The sequence below is a fragment of the Chaetodon auriga genome, chromosome 2, assembly GCF_051107435.1.
Source record: "Chaetodon auriga isolate fChaAug3 chromosome 2, fChaAug3.hap1, whole genome shotgun sequence".
Classification (NCBI taxonomy): Eukaryota; Metazoa; Chordata; class Actinopteri; order Chaetodontiformes; family Chaetodontidae; genus Chaetodon; species Chaetodon auriga.
The window spans coordinates 24,065,705-24,081,951 of record NC_135075.1 but is presented as its reverse complement, the minus strand read 5'-3'; the positions used below and the strand labels follow the sequence as shown (position 1 = coordinate 24,081,951).

The 16,247-nt window shown below is 42.4% G+C and overlaps 1 protein-coding gene across 1 annotated transcript in view; it reads left to right on the top strand.

The window, feature by feature from the left end:
* Nucleotides 1-630: 630 nt before the first annotated feature.
* The window catches only part of LOC143327606 (metabotropic glutamate receptor 4-like), a 152,666-nt gene continuing 137,049 nt past the window's right edge, over nucleotides 631-16,247 (top strand). The window contains exon 1 of the mRNA XM_076742057.1: nucleotides 631-1,022. The gene's annotated coding sequence lies outside the window, so the exon portion shown is untranslated. The remainder of the gene's footprint in view (nucleotides 1,023-16,247) is intronic.

Genomic DNA, 16,247 nt, shown 5'->3' with positions numbered 1-16,247 from the left:
ACTGAACATACTGCAAAGGCTGCGCGACAGCACCTGTAACACTTGAGTCGACCCAGAAGCGTCATATTTGGAACAATCACACCACGTCGTCTGCTGTCCCCGTGAGAATGGAGCTGAACGCGCGCAATCATATGGCAGATAATTTGATAGTAATTTGTTGCATCTTGTCTCGCGCGTCCAAATGATCTGACAGACATCAGCTGTGTCTCACAAATTGAGTCATTAACTGTCTCGAATAGTGAGATATTTTTTTCAAACAGAGTTGAATTGGCACTTAACTGTCAGTGCAGACGGGCAGCGTGATTTCCTGCGCTTGTTTGTCACATCACAGAGGAGAAAATAAACGTGCAAAACCCGACAGTGAAGTCTGTGCCGAGAGGTAAGACACCAGGCGGCCGAATCGACGTTAAGATTCACCAAAAAGAAGCAAAGGCTTCATGTCACACTTTGACTCTGCAGCCACAGCCGAAGCGCTGCTGGTCTTACACGCTGTAATCTGGCTTTCACACCTTTCCCCCACCTTCATTGATGGTGCATTTCTTCCCCGATAAAGGCGGTGTGCTGCGATGCATTTAACATCAATCACATCCAGTGCACGGGGCGCATACAGTCTTCCGTCTATCAGCTGGAGAGCGCTCACGCCTCGGGTGCGGGATACGTGCTTCACCGCTCTGTTATCCCCTTAAAATCTGATCCTCTCATCGCAGGAGCTGTGTTAGTGAGTGGCCCTCCTGGACGTGCCATTTATTTCCCCTTCGCGCAGAGCTTAAAGTTGGGACTTGAGACTTTCAGCACCACTTTTCCGCGGACAGCGCTCGCAATGATTCTGGAGGATCGACGCAGCCTCGACATGCGTGCGGATTCCCTTTGGATACTATTCGGAAACAATGTTTAGATGTTGATTTTCAAGCATTTGCTCAGGAAATCCTCCCTTCACAGATTAATAGACTCAACAAGATGCGATTTCGCTTTGGATATGGGTCACTTCTTGTGAAAGGATTCTTCGTGGGCAGGAGATAGGGGTAAGTATAAACCACCCAAGCTGCAAAAATGGGTCACCTATGGCAATCAAGTGTTTGTAGTCTTAAACAAAAATGTCGTGACTTAAAATTTACTTGAGGAGAATTGAAACGATACCGACAAATAAGATCCGTGACAGAAATCTGGAGATGCACGCAAAACATTTTTCATGCAACTTGCATGTTTCAGTGCTGTTTAATACTTCAGTCAGTAAATGATTCATAATGTTATGACAGTTTGGAAAGTAGCTCTCCGGATTGCCGACAGCAAGGAGTGCAACGCCCTGGACTGTAGGTGCATTGATTGTTTTTTTACGCGTTAAGGCGCTGCGTTTTGTGTGGAGCTCTGTGCTTTGCTGCGCTGCAGAGGAGCCCGAAGTCTCACAGAATATGATAAAAGAACGACTCAGTATCCAAACTGCTGCAACTACGGGGTTTAAATAGAATTACAGTTGCAGTTTTGTAAGCACAGATTAGACCACACCGTGGACAAATCTTCTCTTCAGTGCAAGCCGATCCAGTCTGACTCTGAATGGCAACCAAACGGGATGCAAATATCCGTTTCTTCCTCCCCAGCTCCTCCAGGTTTATCTCATCTCCACCTCTCTCTTCGTGTCTCCCCCCTCAGCCCTGAAACACAAGTTGAGTCACGTAGGGGAGCACCCTGGCTGGGTGGTGTTTTGTGAGTGTGTGTTGGGGTGGGGTAAGGGGATGAACCGTGTGTGAACCATCGATTGTCAGTCACTGTGTTGTGCAGATGTGCCGCCTCCTGGCAGTGGAAGCGAGATTGGAGACAGTGGTAGAACTGCTGATGTGAGACTGCTACTGTGTACCCCAGAGCAAACTTTAATAGGTTACTTAGGCATGCATGGTTGTTACTTCAAGGCCATTATTTTGTTGACAGGGATGTATGCTATGCTTAATTTGCATGTACACTGTTTGTCTGTTGGCATACAACACGATGCTGGAGGTCGTGGTCAAGGCACGTAAGACAAGCAAAGATACCTGACAAGCAAAGCAACCGTGGTATTAATACTGCTTCCATTTTGGGCTGCTCCCTCAGGCCTTTTTGTGGGGCCAGAGATTAGCTTTGTGCTATCTGACTCTCATAGCTTCGATTCATAGTGGGGGGGCTGCTGTGATTGCAGCCAAATATGCCATTGTCTGCATTCCCTCTGAACTTACAGCCAAGAGGGGAAATGTTCCTCATATCAGCGGGTAATTATCTAAAAGGTCTGACTCAGCAAAAGAGAGATTTTAATTCAATCTCGTCCAGCCTCTGAGCTCCCATGAGATAGATTTTATGTCTTACCTTGGGTTATTCTTGTTGGCATGTTCTTCACAACTGCAGTGACTGATAGCCTACCTGGATCTAGCTACAAAGCATGCCTAAGAAATCTCCCCTAGAGAGAGATTGGGAGGAATATTCTCTGTGTAGATTGTAGCTGGCAGTGAGGTGCAGGGCTTATTCAAACAGCCTCAGATTTACTTTTCCAAGCTTTGCCTGGCTTATCTTGTCCTCCGAGTTAGTTTAGCAAGTGCAGACTCAGCGTAAGACCCCTGGTTTGCCTGCTGCTAAGTTCTCGTTAATATGTCATGGGCCAGAGTGTAAGCAGCGATGAGGAGATGCTGTAGCATTGCCTCATTCTCTGCTTAATAATGCACGAGGACACACCAGCATGCTGTAGATTAGCTTGCCCGTGAATGCAAATGCTTCTTTACGTTTCACTCTGTCGGCAATCGGGTCAAATAACACATCACATTCAAATGATGAATGATCAAAGTGATTGAAATCGTTCCAAGAGGGAGGGGGGGAGTTTTATCCTGTTCTCCGGTCTGCAGAGAGACTCTCCAGTATCCACATCTTTTACTGTAGCTGCTGCATGGATCCAAGAGCAAGGCTGCAATAAACAAACGTGTGCACTGTTTCCCAAAACAGACCCGTGGTTAAATTCCCGGTAGACCTCTGTTGTTCCCTTTTACAAAGGCTTGTGCTGGAAATGGGGAAATGTGTGTGTGTGTGTGTGTGTGTGTGTGTGTGTGTGTGGTGCATGGAGCCCAGGTTCCAGCTTCACTCTCCTCCCGGCAGACGCCATCTGCTCACCGGGGAGGTTTTCCAAACAATCCCAAAGTAAAGACAGGGGAAATGAGAAACATGGCTACACTGCAAACACAGCATGCTCAGTTTTTTTTTTTCTTTCAAATGAAAAACAGGTCACTTAATCTGAAAGAAAATAAATGAGCAAATACTGGAATAAATACATGGCTAAATAAGATTCCCTGCCCTATTCATGTCCTGATGTTGCATTAGCATATTTTTGCATGCACACACACACATGTATTTGCTTTCAATTCATGTAGAAGCATCCATCAATTTCTTAATTTGTCGATTTTTCAGGTTATCAGGAAAACATCCTGCATTTCATGGACTACATTTTATCCCTATGAGGGCAGTTTTTTGCATTTTATATGCTGATACTGTATAAAAATGTTTTCAAGTAGGTCCAATTCTATGATATTTAAACTACATGATGTGTATAAATTACATCAGCAGGAGTTCGTGAAGTCCATTTATTCTGTACTTTAATGGACCATTGACACTCAGTGAGAGGATGTCCTCTTCTTTGTCTGATGGATGGGAATTAAATGTTTGTCCTTGTAACAGGTAATCGGGTATAAACAGGCATTATTATCTCTCGAGGCTTTACCATTTCAGTTTTTGTGCATTAGGTTGTAAATTTAGAGTAAAGCAACAGGTAGAAATTGGACCTTCAAATAGCATTTTAATGTCGGTAATACATCTTTGAAGTAATTTGCTGCTAAAAATTGACTTCCATTGACTGGTATGAATTTCACACAAAACATGGATTCAGCCCTTATTATATTCCTGACATATCATTAATTCTGAAATAGTGTGGAAAAAAGGACTGGATTTCAAATTATTAACACCGGAGAGAAACAACAACAGAAAGATCCAGAAGAGTGATGTTGTGCATTTCCTGAGTCATCAGACACAGATTCTTCCTAGGGCAGCGTTGTGTGAAATGGAGTGTGAAATGAGTGCACTTAACATCCCTGCAGTGGATTATACACATTATCTTACATGAGGGTTCGAGAGCATCTTGCCTCTCGCCTGTGAATCTGTCATCAAGTTACACTCACCTTTTCTCAAGTCAATTTAATGTTCCCTACATGCCTGAGACAGTTTGTTCAATCAATCCCTGCCAGGAGTTCAAGACACGGGTGAAATAATATCTTCAAATCATTCTTAGAGTTTGCTTGCACTCACTTGGATAATCACACAGGATTTGCTTCATTAGCATCTGATAAATTCTCGATCACCCAAGAACACCCAAACTGACTTTTAACCTGTCTAAACTCCTGCTCCTCAGTTTGCCCTTTATTACAAACTATACGCTCATCTAGAGGTTGTAGTGTGCCTGTCATATTGATAGAAGGGAAATGTGCTTCGGCCTGCTTTTATATGAATAATGAATAAACACCTCTATTGAAGTAAAAATTCAACTCAAAGCACTTTGACAGCCATAAAAGCAGCTATTGCTAATGCACTGGGCATTTTTGGAGCCGTTTTGTTGTCCGTGATGCATTTATCTCATTCATTTGTATAACTGGCCAAACATAGAAGGCATGGTGTTACATTAATATCATGCTTTTATTTATACTAATGTTATACTGCGTTTTAATGAAGCAGCATGTTGCACAACAATGTAAACCTACTTGATAATGACACTGTTTAGCATAAAGATAAATATATAATACATTTGAGTAAGTAATTGACCAATAGGAAGAAACGTATAGACAGATATAACATAGAGGAAGAGCAGCTCTTACTGTAATGCACCAGTGTTCGATAATCATACAGGGAGCACTGGGCCTGCATCACAGAACAGGCAGAGGTATCACTCTTTCACTTTTACTTTCTCCACCGTAAGTGGCCTCAACAGACCAAAATGCAGTGGGGAAAAATACTACATTTCAGGAGCAGAAAGAAGAGCCAACATCACAGACACAGCCACATGTTCACAAGCTGGATATGTAGTTGTTCTGATATGCCCGCAGGTCCGTATTTACCGGAAATTACTGTAACATAGTCGCTCCTCTTCTCTGGGGGTTTGTCATAAGGTGTTCTGGGAAAGCTGCTGGGAACTACCAACTGTAGTAGAAGTAGATGAGTCAGGCGGATTGAAAATAGGCACACAAAAAGGAAAAATCACCATTTCATCACAAAGTTAATGTGCTGAACATCACACACTGATGATGCAAAAAACTTGCAATGATTGATTTTTTTGGCCACTTAGGGGCAGCGGAAAGCATCTTCACCTTTTGGCAAACGCATTAGCAAACATCCCCCTTTTTACAGCAACATTATCTTTTAGAGTCGTGTTTCTGGCCACCTAGTGATGGCAAGCCAGTATTTACTCTCTTTTAGCTCCATTTTTGGTCTCTACCAACTTGGAAACAGTTGGCTCTTTTGTAGCTGAATACTCGACGATGTTCACCAGCTAGCTGTTAACTGTATCTGCGTGCTGTTTAGTGGCAGGGAGGTTGCATATAGGGAGTTTGCGGAGATTTTTTGATGTAAACTGCTGCCTGCTGCAACCATCAAATGACAAGTTACAACCGTTAGACCAAAACAGTGAGCTGAGAAGTACAGAGCTCTGCAGAGCTGAGAGAAACAGCAGAATCAAGTCCTGATTACTGGTACGTTTGTGACATCACACAGTCATCTGATCGATCATTAATATAAACATAATGATAAGCTTAACAGTCTTCACTGAAATACACACTAGATTATGGTACATATTGATGACTAAAAATAGAGATTTCATTAAACCACGGAGGGAGAAAACAAATGTGTAATGAATGAGGCCTTCAATAAATCAAAATCCACAAAAGATGAATCTCTCTCCACCTCTCACAGCCTTCAGCTCCCCTCATGGTCCCTCCAAACCACCAACCCTCCTTCTCTGCTTCCCACCATTCTCTCCTTTGCAGTAATGAACTGCATTAACATATAGGCGTGGGCATTTCCAAGACAATATATATTAATAGGCAGCACCTGAATTCATTCTTTCCCAGACATGAAATCATGGCTGCAATAAAAGCAAGCTGCAGACGCTTGTATTACCTTCTTTTCCACCCAAAGAGTGACACTTGCAATGATACCAGAGATGAGAGCCTCAGCTGAGAATCAGGGCTGTGACAGCACTGGTGTTACCAGTAACAGTTGCCTCCTATTGTCCCTAAGTATCACCTGTGATTTTGTTTCCTGCTATTCATGGGCGGTTGTGTAATGTTTGCTGATTTCACTGCTTTTCCTGTATTGCTTCTGCATAATGATATAATAGAAAAAGAAGCTACTGTCACGTAGCAGCTACTCAGAAACCGTATGTAGATGTACTTTCATCTCCTCTTCACCACCTTTACAACCCAGCCAACTAAGGTGCTTTTAGTGAGATAGATAGATAGATAGATAGATAGATAGATAGATAGATAGATAGATAGATAGATAGATAGATAGATAGTTTCTGAGCTGTTCTTTTAGTTCAGCTCATGCGTGGCTTGAGTAAAATATAACAACGCAGCAGCACTCCTGCTTCTTTCCACCTCTGAATGTGGGCGTAACCGGACAGAGGCAACAGTCCACTGTGATCACGCTGCACTGCACTCTATATGTCCCATTTGTGCTCCGTTTTCCTTGAAGACTCAAGAGGTAGTTTAATACGCACTTTTCTCAGTTCTGTTTTTTAAAAAATATAAATATGAGTCAAGAATTTATTGGATTATTTAAAAATTAAGTCTGTCTGTCTGTGCAAGCCTGCATATTTTGGGTTCGTCAGTGTACTTTTCTCCCAATAAGACGACAAAAAACATGATAATGTGGACCAAAAATCATTTTGTGATAACAGCAGGACGATAACGTCTCAGTCTCCTGCAAAAGTTACATGTACTCGCTCAAAGGTTGAACCCTATGATGGACATTTTTGCTCCTCTGTGTGCTCCCTTGCACCTGGAACCACACCCAGCTGTGATGTCACAGTGTACTCACACACCCCTGAGTACACTCTGATATCGCTGCAGCAAGGTGAGACATTAAACCTCTAGACGTTGGCATTAATTGCGTCTTAAACCTGCAGTACCTTCTTTTTTTTGCCCACTTGGCTGTAAACATATACCTGACATATTATCAACTCATGAAAATGATATAACGAACATGTTAGCAAACGCTAGCTTATTTACACATCAAGCAGACCCAGAGCAGCATAGCATTTCATTTGAAGTCATGTTTGTGTCCACCCGATGAATGTAAATCCAATATTAAGTCTTTTTTTAGCGTTGTTTTGCTTTTCACCAGCTCCTGAGGGAAACCGTTGGCTCTTTAGCTGCTAAATGCTCCACTATGTTTACAAGCTAGTGGCTAACTTTGTCTGTCTGTCTGTTATTAAGGCGTATCTAGGGGCGGCCGAGAAACAACATGAAAAACAACTGATGTGAGCAAATGATTTTTTTTTTTTTAAGGAAAAAAAGGGGGAGCGATAGGATTTGGCTTCAGGGCGGCAAAATCCAAAATAACAAACAAACAAATCTGACCAGGATGGTAGGACAAACGCAATGAAACCAAAGGAATCAAAGTACAGTGATTTACCTCCTTAACAACAAACTCTAGAGACACAAATCCAACGATCTTACAGACTAGAATGCAAAGATTTGAAACAGGAACAGGTGCGTTGTGCCCGCAGCACCACCGCAAGCTTGGCCCCGCATACAGTCAGGTGGTGTTAGGAATGAGCCAATCAGAAGCACACCTGTCACACATTAAATGCCGTCAGTCGAACTGATGGAGAGGACACACATTAATTGCACAACGAAATACCAGCACACTGCCTTTCGGTGCTCTGCTGAAAGATGCCACAAAGCTCTGTGGAGCTGACAGGGACTGCAGAGACGGGTGATAAATTTCTCTGGGTTCATCACGAGCGACCCGTTCACATTACACAGCCATTTGAGGAAGGAACATAAAAAGGGACATTAAAAACCCATCGCAAATTCAGAAGGCCTACATCTCTGCAGTCACTAAATACACTTACCTTAAATCCCAATATATGGTATTAGTAGATAGATTACAAATGGGTTTGAACGCAACAAAGCAACATAAATTTAACAAGTAATACTCTGTGTAATACACAATCCCACAAGTCTTTACACTGGATGGGTTGATGAATATAAAATAATGGAAATCACACACTATGGCCTTCACAATCGACAGATCTTTTCAGGCAAACAAAGGGAAAGTGGAGGACTCACCAGAGACCAGGATTCATATCCTCAGTGCAGTGTGTGGTTAGGGTTAGGCAACAAAAGCACTTTGGTAAAGGTTTGGGAAAGACTGTGGCTCTGGTTAAATGTTAATAAAGTAAACATAACCTGTCTAGTGCATCACGCTACTTCTCATATTTTCAATTTTTAAGCAAGACAACAACCTTTGCCGTCTTTTTACCAAATGCTTTGGGCGTCTAAACGTGACCATCAAAGGTTTAACAATGCTTTAGTCTGCGATGAAAGGATGTTGTTTTGCACGAGCGTCAGAAAAGAAACATAATTTTGTCAGTGAACATTTTACAACTTGACTTTTATTTAATCTGTTTCCTTATGATGTTGATGCAAAGTGTAAAATATGCAGCATTATGTTTCTGCGGAAGAAACAGAAGCTTTTGGACCACCAGCACTCTCCAGCATCGTCGTCCAAACACTGAACGAGGGAATATCTTTCTGTAGAATAGCGCTCATCCCTCCAGCAGAGTTCCACAGACTAGACTCTATACTGAAGCTGCTCTAGTAGCTTGTGACAACCTTTTTAAGACCCTTTATCTTGTTTTTTCCTTTCAATTGTCACCTAAATTTAACCAGATTAGCAGTTTAGCATAAATCCATATGACAAATGCTTCTCGTATATTTATAAAATGTTGTCGTTTCTGTAGTTATTGCAGCTACGAGCACAATAGGATCCACTCTAATGAGAATAACATCCCCCAACGATTGGTGTAGACGGGGCTCAGTGCACACACAGATTGCAGGATTCCTATGGTGCAATGGAATAACTTCCCAAATGTTTTCCTGTATAATGGGCACACATATGAATTATGGATTCTGCTTCTTTTTTATTACTTAAATCCATCCATTCAATACACTCAAGGTGACATGCTTGTGGAGTGGATTTCAGGTCAAGTGGTTGCGGTCGTTTATAATGAAGTCCTGCAGATGTGCTACTTTTAGCAGTCCTGCCGCTCTGTTGCCTCACTTCATTGGAACAGCATGAAAAATTCTGCAGTTTTAATGGCGGTAGGCCCAGGTTTTAGGTCTGCCTCTACAATGGCTTCCTCTGTAGTGGACGAGATGTCTATACAACCCTTACTTACCAATGCAGGTGTTGATAATGTGGCTGCAGTTACTGCCGCTGACGTCAGCACTGCCTGGGCCGTTACCTGCGGATAGCTCCGGTTCCCACAGTCACACTCTGCCGGCTTGGAGGAAGGTGTTTGATTCAAAAAATGGCTCAGCTCAGAAATAGATTTCCGGGCTTGCTATGATGAGATTAGTGTGGTGCAGGTTCTGGAGAATCGACAGAACATGAAGAAAGCTTTATAGCTGCTATTTGGCTGATGTGGCCTAGCATTAGTGTCTATGGGCACCAAAGTGAAGCCTGAATCCTCTGATGTCCTGTGGTGATTCATTTAACTTTGCAACGGCTGATTAAACTGTCTCTGCCTCCTTTTTAACAAAGCATGGCAGGATGACAGTTTGACAGTGAAACCTGCTTGATTTTGAGTCTGTGGTGCCCTGTTTACAGCTACCAGTGGCACAGGCTTATTAAAGTGAAACTTGCAATCAGTGGTGCAGATGTACATGCAGTCACACAAAGGCAAACTGGCATAACTCAATTTATGTGATAATCTACCTCAATTGCAACTCCATCACTGCTGTTTAGGTTTTAAATTGTGGTAGCAAATGAATGTGCATGGATGTGTTTGCGCACACGTTCTCTTGACAATGGCTTTAATTTATGGAAAATAGAATTAAGGAAGGAAGGAAGGAGGGAAGGTGGAGAGAAGTAAGCAGAGAGGCATGTGTGCTAAATTGAGGTGTGCGACTTATTCTGGTAGTATTTTTCATAAAAATAAATAAACAAAATCAAAAATAAATAAAATAAAAACAAATAAAAAAGTATCTTGAGCAGACTTATCAGCATTCACACATGTTAATACGTACTGAAGCTAATCCTCTACATGTGGGTATCATTAACAGGGGCTTCCTAAAATAAAATCAAAAACCTATATCTCCCCTGACCAACTGCTGTGCATGCACACACAAAAGGCAGAATATGATTTAAGTTCTGTGAATATCTGTCTCAACCACATCCACCTACACTTTGCACGCAGAGCGCAAAAGCATATGTTCATGGTGCTGGCAGGCACATACACACTCGGAAAATGATACATGCTCAGGAATATAGACACTTATTACAGCTACACATATGACGTATTACATATATCTACAAACATGCAAATCACGAATGCATGCACAGCTAAGGGGGCGGATGTAAAGAGAGCGAGTCCATGAGCTGTATGAGAGCTCTTCTGAGATCTCTCTAGCCCACCGTGGGTGTTTTGTCTTTCCCGCGAGGGATGCTCGTTGTTTTGCGGAGGCAGGTTCAGCTCTAGGATTAATGAAAAGCTCCATCTTAGTCATGAAAAGAGCATTTTCACAATCTATTTAACATCATGCATACCAAAGGCTCACATTAGGCACTGTTGACTTATACTCGCCTACAGCAGTGTTTTCTGATGCATTCATTGCCACTGCTGTGATCTTCTGTGGGTAGGCTGCCCCCCTCCAGCCGTGCCCATTGAGTCTCTTGCATTTCTCATGTTCACTGTCAGAAAACTCATTCTTCAGTGCCGAGATGAAATATGGCACGCAACTGGAAGTCTGAGGGAGTTATTGAAGAAATGAGAGTAATAAAGCTTCCCAGGACTTCAGTGTTCTTTTTGGATAATGCCTTTTATTTCCCGTCTGGCGATGGATGGTTGTCCACAGAAACAGAGGATTCAGAGCACAGAGCATGGTATTAGCCAATTTAGTCAGACCTTTATAGGTCAAACACAGCACTCTGTGAGCTTGCTGTGAGTGGTACCAGGTCATAGGATTGTAATGTAGGATGTTTCTATCTCGGTGGCTGGGCTGACCCGACAAAGACTAAAGTGGTGTAATAGGCTGCAGAGGAAAAACTCACGGAAGTGCATTCCATGAGTGCTGGATGCTATTTCAGCGGTTGCACCTGGTGAATTATTTAGCACAAATGGTTGTAATTACACAGTGAAAACAGTGAAGGCGATTAGGTTGCGGTGTGGCTAGATCTTCGCAGGGATCACAGGACTACGTGATGAACTCAAAGGCATTCCAGGAACTGCTGCACGTTCTGCTCGCCTCCTCCCCACTGCCCTCCCTCCCCTTTAGCTCTGTCAGCAATTTCTTTCCTGTGAGTGGCTGGCGTCAGGCCGGCCCTCTCAGAGCTTTTAAAAGGCTGTTAAAGGTCCTTGTGAGACACGGCCCCTATCCCTCCGCCGCCACCCACACCGTCCACCCAGCCCGCCCACAAAGCCCTCGAAGCAATCACAGCTTCTCAGGATGTCAGCTAGCATTACTGTAACACCCCTTACGCCTGCGATCAGAACTCACCCAAGCAGGGGAACTGGGGCAAAGCGAAGGGACTTGCTCGTAGCAGCCGAGGGAGAGACTGGGGAGAGACCGGTCATCTCTGCCACGCTGACCTCTGAGGGCCTTTCGAGGACTGTGATGTGATGGCGTGGGTGATGAATGATGGTGAAAGTAATGCTCTGATTCATCTGTTGGTGCAAACACAGAATGACTAGCACAGCAGAACAAGATGCAGCTAAGGACTCAAATAAGACACAAATGTCATCCATTTCACTTTTTTTAAGGGGAAGACAACTGGAGGGCCCATTATGTGGCCCCAGTCTCCTGTCCTGTCCAGGTTGGTTCGTCTGTCAAGGTAAAATGGCAGGACTGCAAATTCTGCTTGACAGCCGAGGCTCCCCTTAGGGAGCCTAAGTGGCATCAACCTGTCGTAGTCACACACTGTTGCTGACAAGGTGATGATGAACACCTTTCATTAAAAGGCAGAAGCTGGGCTTTTCCTGTGAGGGAGCATGTTCCGGTCTTAATGTCAAAAGGAAAGGACCGGGGCTGGAACATGAAGCCTTGGGGGCCCAAACTCTGTATGATTTTATATGCCAAGAACTCCTTCATGTCGCCACGATACACACTTAAAAATTCATAGGACCTACAATCTGAGGCATATAAGGTGCATTCCTGCTCGCATTGGAGCACTCCCATGGAAATTGTTTGAATCCTGTCACAAGCCGTCAACATTGCAGATGCTGCTGTGAACGTACAATATATGGGTTCATATAGCTTAAAACTACACTTGGCAGCAATGGCGGCTCCAAATGGCAGCGGCAGGCAACTATTCCGACAATTTAAAGTTCACAACCCAGAAATCATGGCTGGAGAAGTGATTAAATTGCACCCAGCAATACCGGCCAGTCTGTGATTGCTTTAAAGGGACGGGAGAGAAGCAGAAGTCGGCGCTCATAGCTCTTTTTCTCTGATCAGAGCTCTCACTTGTTACTAATTGGGAAGCATCTTTGTCTCAGGTTTTGACTCGTTGGAGTGACTTGATAGCTGAATGGTTACCTCACGGTTGCAACCACCCGCTTCCTGTCTGTCTCTTCACTGTCCTGAAAGTCAAAAATGCCTCAAAAACAATCTTAAAAGTAAAAAAAAAAGCTTTGTCCTTTCTGTGGGTGCTAACATCAAATTGATTCTAACTAAACAGGGTTAATTATTGTAGTGTCAGTAACACTGAATGGGATGTTAGATTACCGACTGATTTCGACTAATACAACAAATCAATTACATGCAAGAAAATCCTGCCTCCTGTAGCTTCAAAATGCAATGTAGAGCTCCCATTTAGTTTTGAATGGGTAAATACTGCATACTATAGCTGAAATATTGACTGTTTTTTCCAACACACTGTCACACTGCTGAGAATTTTTGACAGATGTTCGGTATCTGTTAGGGAGTTAAGGAGTCAAACTGTGTGGCATAAAAGCAAATCCCCTGCCAGAATTTCCCACAATGGCTCATCACAGGCAAAAAATGATGAACCACCTGCTATAAATGTGCCATCACGAGTCCAAAACACACAACATTAACAATAATAATTATGATAATAGTACCAGTACCACCACTTATACCTCCAGTAATAGCAATACCATCATAAACACAATCAAAGTGTGCTGTATGAGCAAAACGAATGAAACCTACATTTTCATCGATTACTCAGCTCAACAAAAAGGGGAAGATGCGCAGCGTCGGATCCATTAGGGTCCACTATCAGACTGTAAATCATGACATTAGGAGCAATGAAATGGCTCAGACCTCTCAGTAAACACTAGTGTCTGAAGTAACCCGGATGCCAGCGTATGGCTTCAAATGAGACACAGCTCACACACCTAAAATCCATCCACAGATCATTACTGGCCTAATGAGCAACATCAAACCCTGACATTACAACAACTTACCACCATCTCCATGACAACTAGGATTGCAGAAAAAGAGCAATCTGTCACTGGCGTGTCCTTTTCCTTTGCATGCTGCAGGTTTCAAACCCTGACGCTTCATGTCATCAGATTTCGGCACTTCAGACTTTGGAATTTGTTCAGTTTCAGCGGTGCCTCCACCGGCTCGTCTGAGTGCAGGAAGATGCTTCTGCACACTTTAACATCAGAGAATTGTATCTGCACTCACTATCACGGTGACCACACAGTGTTCAATTACATTGATTTTTTCCTCTTCCTTTGTTATCCTGTTGGGTATTTTATAAGCTTGGAAGGTAAGAGAAGGCAAGCGGAAGAAAACAACTGGTATGTGTGATATCTTTTTATTATCAGATAATTAAAAAACATCACAAAAGAGGATGAAAAGAATTTTAAATGACCAAATTAACATATTACTGTTATTAAGTGGAAACCATGAAATCCCAAATGTAAATGTTTTAACCAAAGTGGAGGGACTCCGCATTTCTGTATTTTTTGTGTGTGGTTTAAAGTGTACTTGTTTACATTGTGATGTGATTGTCTGCATGACGATGCTCTTAGCAAGAGGAAGCACAGCCAGAGTAACGCATGTGGAGTCTCAGCTATTACTGACTTTCATTAAGTCCATTTAAGATGTTCCTGTCTTAATGGGAAGTTTGATCAATTGAGTGGTGTTCTCTTATGACATGAGAATGTGATTATTGATACATGAATAGAATCATATAAGGAGCTTAATTGAACCTTTTTTTATGGGGACTATTAGTAAGATTTGCTTTATCGTTTTAACATATGTAAACATTTCAATGGAGCTTTTAGATACATTAGCTGTGCGGCTCTGGGGATGAGAATGTCAGTCAGTTCCTCTTTGGTCCAGACTGAAATATCTCAATTCATCTTAATTATATGGAAGCCATGAAAGCGGCGGACATTAATGGACCCCAGAGGATGAGCCTTGCAGACTTTGGTGATCCCTTGTCTTTTATTCTTGCCACCAACAGGACGAAAGTTTCACTCCAGAAAAATTTCTCAACATATACTAGATGTATTGGCACAAAAGTTTGTCCAGACACTCATAGCTACCAGAGAAGAATCCTAATGAGTTCTGGGATCGCCTGACTTTTCCTCCATCACACTTCTCCAAAAACAGCAATGGTTTCAGAAATCCATTATTACAGGTGTGATTCTGGACACAAAATTGATGTAACAGGCTCCTGTGTGTGACTGTGAGTTTGCATGTATGTAAAAATTAACATAAATAATTCACAATCACCTTCACTTTGTGCTGAAAGGCCACTTTTATGGCACACATTACACCTGTTCATGAATTTATGCATATCTCATCAGCCACACTTCGTTGCACAAGAAGCACTTTTCATATTCACGAGTGTTATTGTTTTGAATGTGGATGCAGAACTCGAGTTGATGTGTTTGTACAGTTAAACGCTTACACTCATCACAGCAAATAGGATGGCAGTTTAATAAGTGGCGCTAACTTTTTAAAATTAATTTGATGTCCAGTCGCAGTCATTTCCTTGTTTAGTTATTACCTCAGATACTGACAATATAGCGCCATTCTCCAAATGGATTTTTTAATATATCTTTGTTAAACATATTGGACGATGAATGGGAGGAGAACCGTAATCATAAATTGGTTTCTAAGGTTGTGTCAGTTAATTAGCACCTGATTAAACGGTCAGGGGAGATGTCCATATACTGCACTGGGATGCTGCTGCGGCTAGACCAAAATGCCCATTAACCAAAACTGTTTTAAGTAAAAGGAGAGACTATTAGAAATGTTTCATAGAGCGCTCTAAAAGGCTGCACAGTGTCAAACAAAACAATGTCACAAATGAGCAAAATTCCACAAGACTTTGGTTGACAAAAACCAACAAATCACTGAATGTCCATTTATTTGTGCACAACAAGAACACAAAGTGACTCATAATCAGACATGCTGCCATGTTTTTTTGTCATTTCTGCACAGGAAATGAGTTGTTATGTTTGCCACTGGTAGAAAAAAAAAAAAAAAAAACCTCATTAGCAGTCGAGCTTTGCACTCTATAAAATTGTCAGTGACATCCTTCTCTCCTGCCCCTGAAGACTTGTTACAGTGTTCAGGGCAACTTGTGAAGTCATGGCAGTGTAAACTGATGTTTGAATTGTGACATGAATGCAGACAGAGAGGCAGTATTATTTTCTCGACGAGACATCTTTCTCCTCTAACAATGTCCCTTTCTTTTTCATTCAGATAATCTCATTTGAGATTACATTGTTGTGCTGTCTTCCAATGTGGCACATAGCAATTACACACTTGTAAAGGCCTGTATTCGGCTGTGGAGTTCAGACAAGTGTGCATCATATTCACTTGGAGGCTGATGTTAGGAATTTCTGATAGTTGCAGTGGATTTGTTGTTTTTCTGTCTCCATCAGTGGGCACAACAGCATTACTCCATCTGGAGTTGAGGTCTAGCACCTGGTTAGATTTTAGTAGAGATTCTAACTTCCATATATGCACTGTGCCAACTTG